The 6652-nt window shown below is 36.0% G+C and overlaps 1 protein-coding gene and 1 long non-coding RNA gene across 4 annotated transcripts in view; one reads left to right on the top strand and one right to left on the bottom strand.

Annotated features, from left to right (window-relative positions):
- Positions 1-6652, bottom strand: part of LOC109546393 — a 90658-nt gene that overhangs the window by 11549 nt on the left and 72457 nt on the right. The window lies entirely within an intron of this gene.
- On the top strand, positions 1945-4820 carry LOC125503001. The gene is made up of 2 exons (XR_007280640.1): positions 1945-3739; positions 3800-4820. It is a non-coding gene; the product is annotated as an uncharacterized LOC125503001 (long non-coding RNA).

The raw sequence follows: 6652 nt of genomic DNA, 5'->3' as shown, positions 1-6652 counted from the left end.
AAGACGGGCTATCAAAAGGGTCCTATGGGTTAAGGCGTTATTTGTACTGGTTTCTGAGATATAGCGTTTTTAACCGGCAGACATCTAATTTTCGAAATTTTAAATTTTATCTCTTTAGGGTTAGGAATTGCGAATATTATTGAACGAGAAAAACGCAGTTCTCAATAACCGCTATCGCAAGCTTCCTAACAGCTGATTGCCCAATTGTAACCGTTTTTTATATACGGGGTGTTTTAAGCTGCAAAGCCGCCGATTTTTGGATTTTGACTTCTATCTCTTTAGAGGTTAGGAATTTCCTGTAAGAACTGAGTGATTATTACAAACCTAAAGACGGGCTATCAAAAGGGTCCTATGGGTTAAGGCGTTATTTGTACTGGTTTCTGAGATATAGCGTTTTTAACCGGCAGACATCTAATTTTCGAAATTTTGAATTTTATCTCTTTAGGGTTAGGAATTGCGAATATTATTGAACTAGAAAAACGCAGTTCTCAATAACCGCTATCGCAAGCTTCCTAACAGCTGATTGCCCAATTGTAACCGTTTTTGATATACGGGGTGTTTTAAGCTACAAAGCCGCCGATTTTTGGATTTTGGCTTCTATCTCTTTAGAGGTTAGGAATTTCCTGTAAGAACTGAGTGATTAATACAAACCTTAAGACGGGCTATCAAAAAGGTTCCATGGGTTAAGGCATTATTTGTACTGGTTTCTGATATATAGCGTTTTGAACCCGCAGACATCTAATTTTCGAAATTTTGGATTTTATCTCTTTAGGGTTAGGAATTGCGAATATTATTGAACTAGAAAAACGCAGTTCTCAATAACCGCTATTGCAAGCTTCCTAACAGCTGATTTCCCAATTGTAACCGTTTTTGATATACGGGGTGTTTTAAGCTCCAAAGCCGCCGATTTTTGGATTTTGGCTTCTATCTCTTTAGAGGTTAGGAATTTCCTATAAGTACTGAGTGATTAATACAAACCTAAAGACGGACTATCAAAAAGGTCCTGCGGGTTAAGGCGTTATTTGTACTGGTTTCTGAGATATAGCGTTTTGAACTGCAGATATCTAATTTTTGAAATTTTGGATTTTATCTCTTTAGGGTTAGGAATTGCGAATATTATTGAACAAGAAAAACAGTTCTCGAGAACCGCGATCGCAAGCTTCCTAACAGATAATTGCCCAATTCTAACAGTTTCTGAAATTCGGGGTGTTTTAAGCTACAAAGCCGCAAATTTGTTGGATTTTGGCTTCTATATCTTTAGAGGTTAGGAATTTCTTGTAAGAACTGAGTGATTAATACAAACCTAAAGACGGGCAATCGAAAAGGTCCTATGGGTTAAGGCGTTATTTGTACTGGTTTCTGAGCTATGGCGTTCTGAACCCGCAGATATCTAATTTTCGAAATTTTGGATTTTATCTCTTTGGGGTTAGGAATTGCGAATATTATTGAACGAGAAAAACACACTTCTCAATAGCCTCTATCGCAAGCTTCCTAACAGCTGATTGCCCAATTCTAACCGTTTCTGAAATACGGGGGTTTTAAGCTACAAAGCCGCCGATTTTTGGATTTTGGCTTCTATCTCTTTAGAGGTTAGGAATTTCCTGTAAGAACTGAGTGATTAATACAAACCTTAAGACGGGCTATCAAAAAGGTTCCATGGGTTAAGGCGTTATTTGTACTGGTTTCTGAGATATAGCGTTTTGAACCGCAGATATCTAATTTTCGAAATTTTGGATTTTATCTCTTTGGGGTTAGGAATTGCGAATATTCTTGAACGAGAAAAACACACTTCTTAATAACCGCTATCGCAAGCTTCCTAACAGCTGATTGCCCAATTCTAACCGTTTCTGAGATACGGGGTGTTTAAGCTTCAAACCCGGAAATTTTTTGGATATACGCTTCTATCTCTTTAGAGGTTCGTAATTTTAAATAAATTCCAAATGAAAAAGATAGCTCTTGATACTGGTTGTCGAAAAAGTCTTATCGATTAAATAGATGGTTGCAATGGTTTCTGAGATATAGTGTTTTAAGCGCTGGTAGTCTCAAATTTGAATAATTTGGGTTTTTTTGGGGTATTTCTTTGGGGTTAGAAATGTTGACTACCGTTTAATAAAAAAAAGCAGTTCTTGAGAAGGGCTAGCGCAAACTTCTTAAAAGCGGATTGGCCAATTTTATCCGTTTCTGAGATACAGGGTGTTTAAGCTTCAGAACCTCCATTTTTTTGGTTTAGCTTATATTTCTTTAGAGGTTATGCTTTTTTAATAAAACCCAAATGGGAAGGACAGTTTTTCAGACGAGCTGTCAAAAGGGTCTTATGGATTGAATAAAATTTGCAATAATTTCTGAGATATAGAGAGTTTTAAGCGCTGGTAGTCTTAAATTTAAATATTTTGCTTGCAATTTCTTTGGGGTTAGGAATTTCGAATACTATCTAATATATACAGCCCTGGGGAAGGGCTATCCCAAGCCTCCCAAAACTGATTTGCCAATTTCAACCGTTTCTCAGATACAGGGTGTTTAAACTTGAAAGCCTCAAAAATGTTTTGGTTTAGCTTGTATCGCTTTAGCGGTTATGATTTTTTTTATTAAACCCAAATGGGAAAGACAGTTCTTAAGACCCAGGTCTTATGGATTGAATCGAAATTTGCAGTAGTTTCTGAGATATCGAGTGTTTGAAGCGCTGGTAGTCTCAAATTTTAATATTTTGGCTTCTATTTCTTTGGGGTTAGGAATTTCGAATACTATCTAATACGAAAAATACAGTTCTGGAGAAGGGCTATCGCAAGCCTCCCAAAAACTGATTGGCCAATTTTAACCGTTTCTGAGATACAGGGTGTTTAAACTTCAGTGCCTCAAAAATGTTTTGGTTTTTCTTGTATCGCTTTAGAGGTTAAGATTTTTATATAAAACCCAAATGGAAAAGACAGTTCTTAAGATGGGCTGTCAAAAGGGTCTTATGGACTGAATAGAAATTTGCAATAGTTTCTGAGATATAGAGTGTTTTAAGCGCTGATTGTCTCAAATTTGTATATTTTGGCTGCTATTTCTTTGGGGTTAGGAATTTCGAATACTATCTAATATGAAAAATACAGCTCTGGAGAACGGCTATCGCAAGCCTCCCAAAAACTGATTGGCCAATTTCAACCGTTTCTGAGATACAGGGTGTTTAAACTGCAGAGCCTCAACAATGTTTTAATTTAGCTTAAATTTCGGGTTTTTGAGGCTAAAATTTGACTGACAAAATATAGTTTTTTAAACGCTCTGAAAAAACAGATATGTAGTTGAAAATAATTACGGAATAACTTTGGCAACATTCGCTTTTAATAAGACTAGAAAGGGGGGCAAGAGAAGCTACAATAGTGTTAGCAGAAGTTGAAGAGTTTGGGTTAAATAGTGTAAAAACCTTGACGAAGCAGAAAAAGTTATTTGCCTTGGCATTTAATCACCAGTTAAACGACTTAAAGGGCGACACTTTACTCAGTTTACTCATCGCAAAAACACAGATCGTCACATTGAGGATTTCCAACACTTCTAAATCTTCCCGAATTGGCAAAAAATCCAAAGAACGAACAGCATCTTCAGTTCAAACAAGTCACAATTCGTAACGTGCTCAAGCACAAACTAACCGAAAAATTTTGTTGCAGCCGACAAAAGTCCCAATGGATTTCTCCAGCGGAGTAGGAAGGCTAGTTGCCCTCAATGAGTCCCAGGAAGAGGACACAAGTCCGAGAGTTTTGAGGTGAAGTGTTTGCCATTTAATCAGCCGAAATGGACATAGTCATTTTTTATTTGTTTTCAGGTTTGAGCAGTACGAGCAAATCCCGCGAGAGGCGTTTGCCAACGGAGTGCACTCTACTCAACAATACTATCATGGAAGCCTGAGTCGACAAGCTGCGCAAGCAAAACTCCTAGCAGCTGGGACCAATGGGTAAGTCCAAAACTCCATTTAAGTCCAAAAATATTTGGTAATGCCGGTATAAAGTGAGAGTGAGATATTGTTATGAGTCACCCGGGAGATTATTTGCCGGAAAACCTGTCAGGGCGACAGCGTTTTTGTGGTTAGCGTCTAAAGTGGGTTGTTCAAATCTTGAATTGTTTAACAATGCCAGAAGCAGAAACCGTTAGATTTAGGTATAGGGTGTTATACATGAAAGATTATTTAAATTTTCCGCAGATTTCAAAACTGGAATAACATACAGGGTGTTTCAATAAAAATAAGCGAGTTAGTGTCTGCTTCCGGTAAAACCGGAAGTGCCACCATCTTGAAACTATCCTAGCTCAATAGCCCATAGTCACTCCAATACACTCCCCAACTCCAAACTTTCTCCTGCTGATACTTTGCAATCCGGGGAACATTTATCTATGTGGCATGTTCACCTAGCAGATGTGCTAAAGCTGCGGCCGCTTTCATGCTGAACAAATCGCGGACAACTTTCTCCAGTAAAGTGCGTTGACAAAACCCGTAGAAATTATCTGGGGGAGTTATTAGATGCGATTGCTCCATCTTACATGGAGACGGTTACACGTGGGTTGGCGCATATTTTTCGAGGGAGCCTGTTGGATGGGCTCCAAGCCGCCCATCAGGTGTTTGATTTTTTAAAGAATTTTGCCAACGTGATCTTTAGCACATTGTCCAGCGGCCTTGATGAAGCAACGACCTGCAGACGCGCGCTCTCCCGGCCACAAATAAAATTCGGACGCTCAGCATTGGCGTCACATATGAGGACGTCCAGCTCACTTACGTAATGGCATTAAAGTGTACCTGGCCGCTTATTTAGTAGCTTGCAAGTCATCAGATGAACAGGTTTTAACACCCGAAAGAATAATCGGTATTTATATTTTCTGCGATTATGCTAATTGCACTTGAATGTTCACGATTGGTTTGCGTGGGAGATTCGCCCATTAGCAAGCTGCCAGCAGGAATGGGAAGAGTCAATACTACCATGTGAAATTCGCTAAAAGCGAATATTTTCAATTGGATTCGACTGTCTATTGCTGCGCAATAATTCAGTTAACGTACAGTGCATTTAAAGTTTGGGGCCCCATTGAAGGGGCTAAGCCCCTTCGCATTTCKACGGTTTTCACGAGAGCCCCACAGGGCTCCTTCATCTATACTTGTGCAAAATTTCACCGCGATATCTTCAGAATGGTGGCCACTRCATTGAAGRCAAATCCGGCACTGTTTATCTAATTATCGACATTACATTTTTACYTTTTTTAGAAACTTCTTTTTGGGTATTTTGCCTCAAAATTKTTGTCTTTAAAAAAKACAKAATTTCSTCACRTCTTTTATTACAGATTGATAAWTAGTGCTCCTATTTCGCAATAAGAACGAATTATTTATCAAAAAGTAATCAAGAACTATCATATCATATAATTATAGTTAGAGAAAGAATTCAATATCACAGATTAAATAAAATCAAACTCAAAAACGAAATACATGACATAAAAGAAAACTTACGATTAATCATATATGTAATTCCGTTAATAAAACCTATAAAAGAAAATTTATTATTCAAAAACAAATTAATAACCATAAACTAGAAAAATTATTCAACGAAAAAATCAAAAAAGACATTTTTAGTATAAAAAATAAACAATTTCTGGACAAAACAATTATAAATTTATCTAATAAATCATTAACTGAAGCCGGAAAACTCGTTCTTTCTAAAGGTTTAAATTTTTCAATTACACCAAAAACCCTTCCAAAACGTGTTTTGATTTCGAGTATAGAAGAAACAACTCAAAATTTACCTGAAGAACAACAGGAAGAATTTCGTATAAGATCAAAAATAATTCTAGGAAAACCTTTCAAAATTAAACAAACATAAGCTGAATAGAGCAAAAAGCATTAATGTCCTTAAAAAAAGACAAAACAATCAAAATTTTGCCTGCTGATAAAGGTAATGCAACCGTCATCATGGATTATAATATATATGATCAAAAAATTAATGAACTTTTAAATGACAAAAGTTATTCAAAATTAAACAAAAATCCAAGAGAACGTTTTGAAAGACAAATTGATAACACTTTAAAAAAATGTAAACATGAATTCAAATTTACGTTAGATCAAAATTAACACCACACAATAGTAAAACATCACATTTTTACGGAGTTCATAAGTAAGTTGTTCATAAGAGAGATCCAAAAATTCATAAAGTTAATATTCCTATACGACCAATAGTTAGTAGCATAAATTCACCTACACATCCCTTAGCCAAATATCTTTTAAACATTTTAAATCCCCTAATAAATAACACGACTTCCTATATTAAAAATTCTGAACATTTTTTACAAAAATTGTCAGACATAGACATAAACCCAAACCATATTCTAGTAAGTTTTGATGTTGTTAGTCTATTCACTAACGTTCCTGTTGATAAAACTTTAAATATCATCAAACAAAAATTACAAAATAACACCAATCTTAAAGAACGCACACAACTAAGCATTAACACCATTATTGAACTTTTAACAATATGTGTAAAGTCAACTTACTTTCAATACAATGACAATTTTTATCAACAAAATTTTGGAATGGCTATGGGGTCACCACTATCCCCATTTTTCAGTAATTTAGTTATGGAAAATTTTGAATCAACTTTCATTAATAATTACAAATTTAAACCAATAATTTGGTGGCGTTATATTG

This window comes from Dendroctonus ponderosae, unplaced genomic scaffold (assembly GCF_020466585.1).
Source record: "Dendroctonus ponderosae isolate FM_Combo_2020 unplaced genomic scaffold, Dpon_F_20191213v2 Dpon_F_20191213_11, whole genome shotgun sequence".
Taxonomy (NCBI): domain Eukaryota; kingdom Metazoa; phylum Arthropoda; class Insecta; order Coleoptera; family Curculionidae; genus Dendroctonus; species Dendroctonus ponderosae.
Note: the sequence above shows the minus strand (reverse complement) of the source record. Positions and strands in the feature narration are given on the sequence as shown.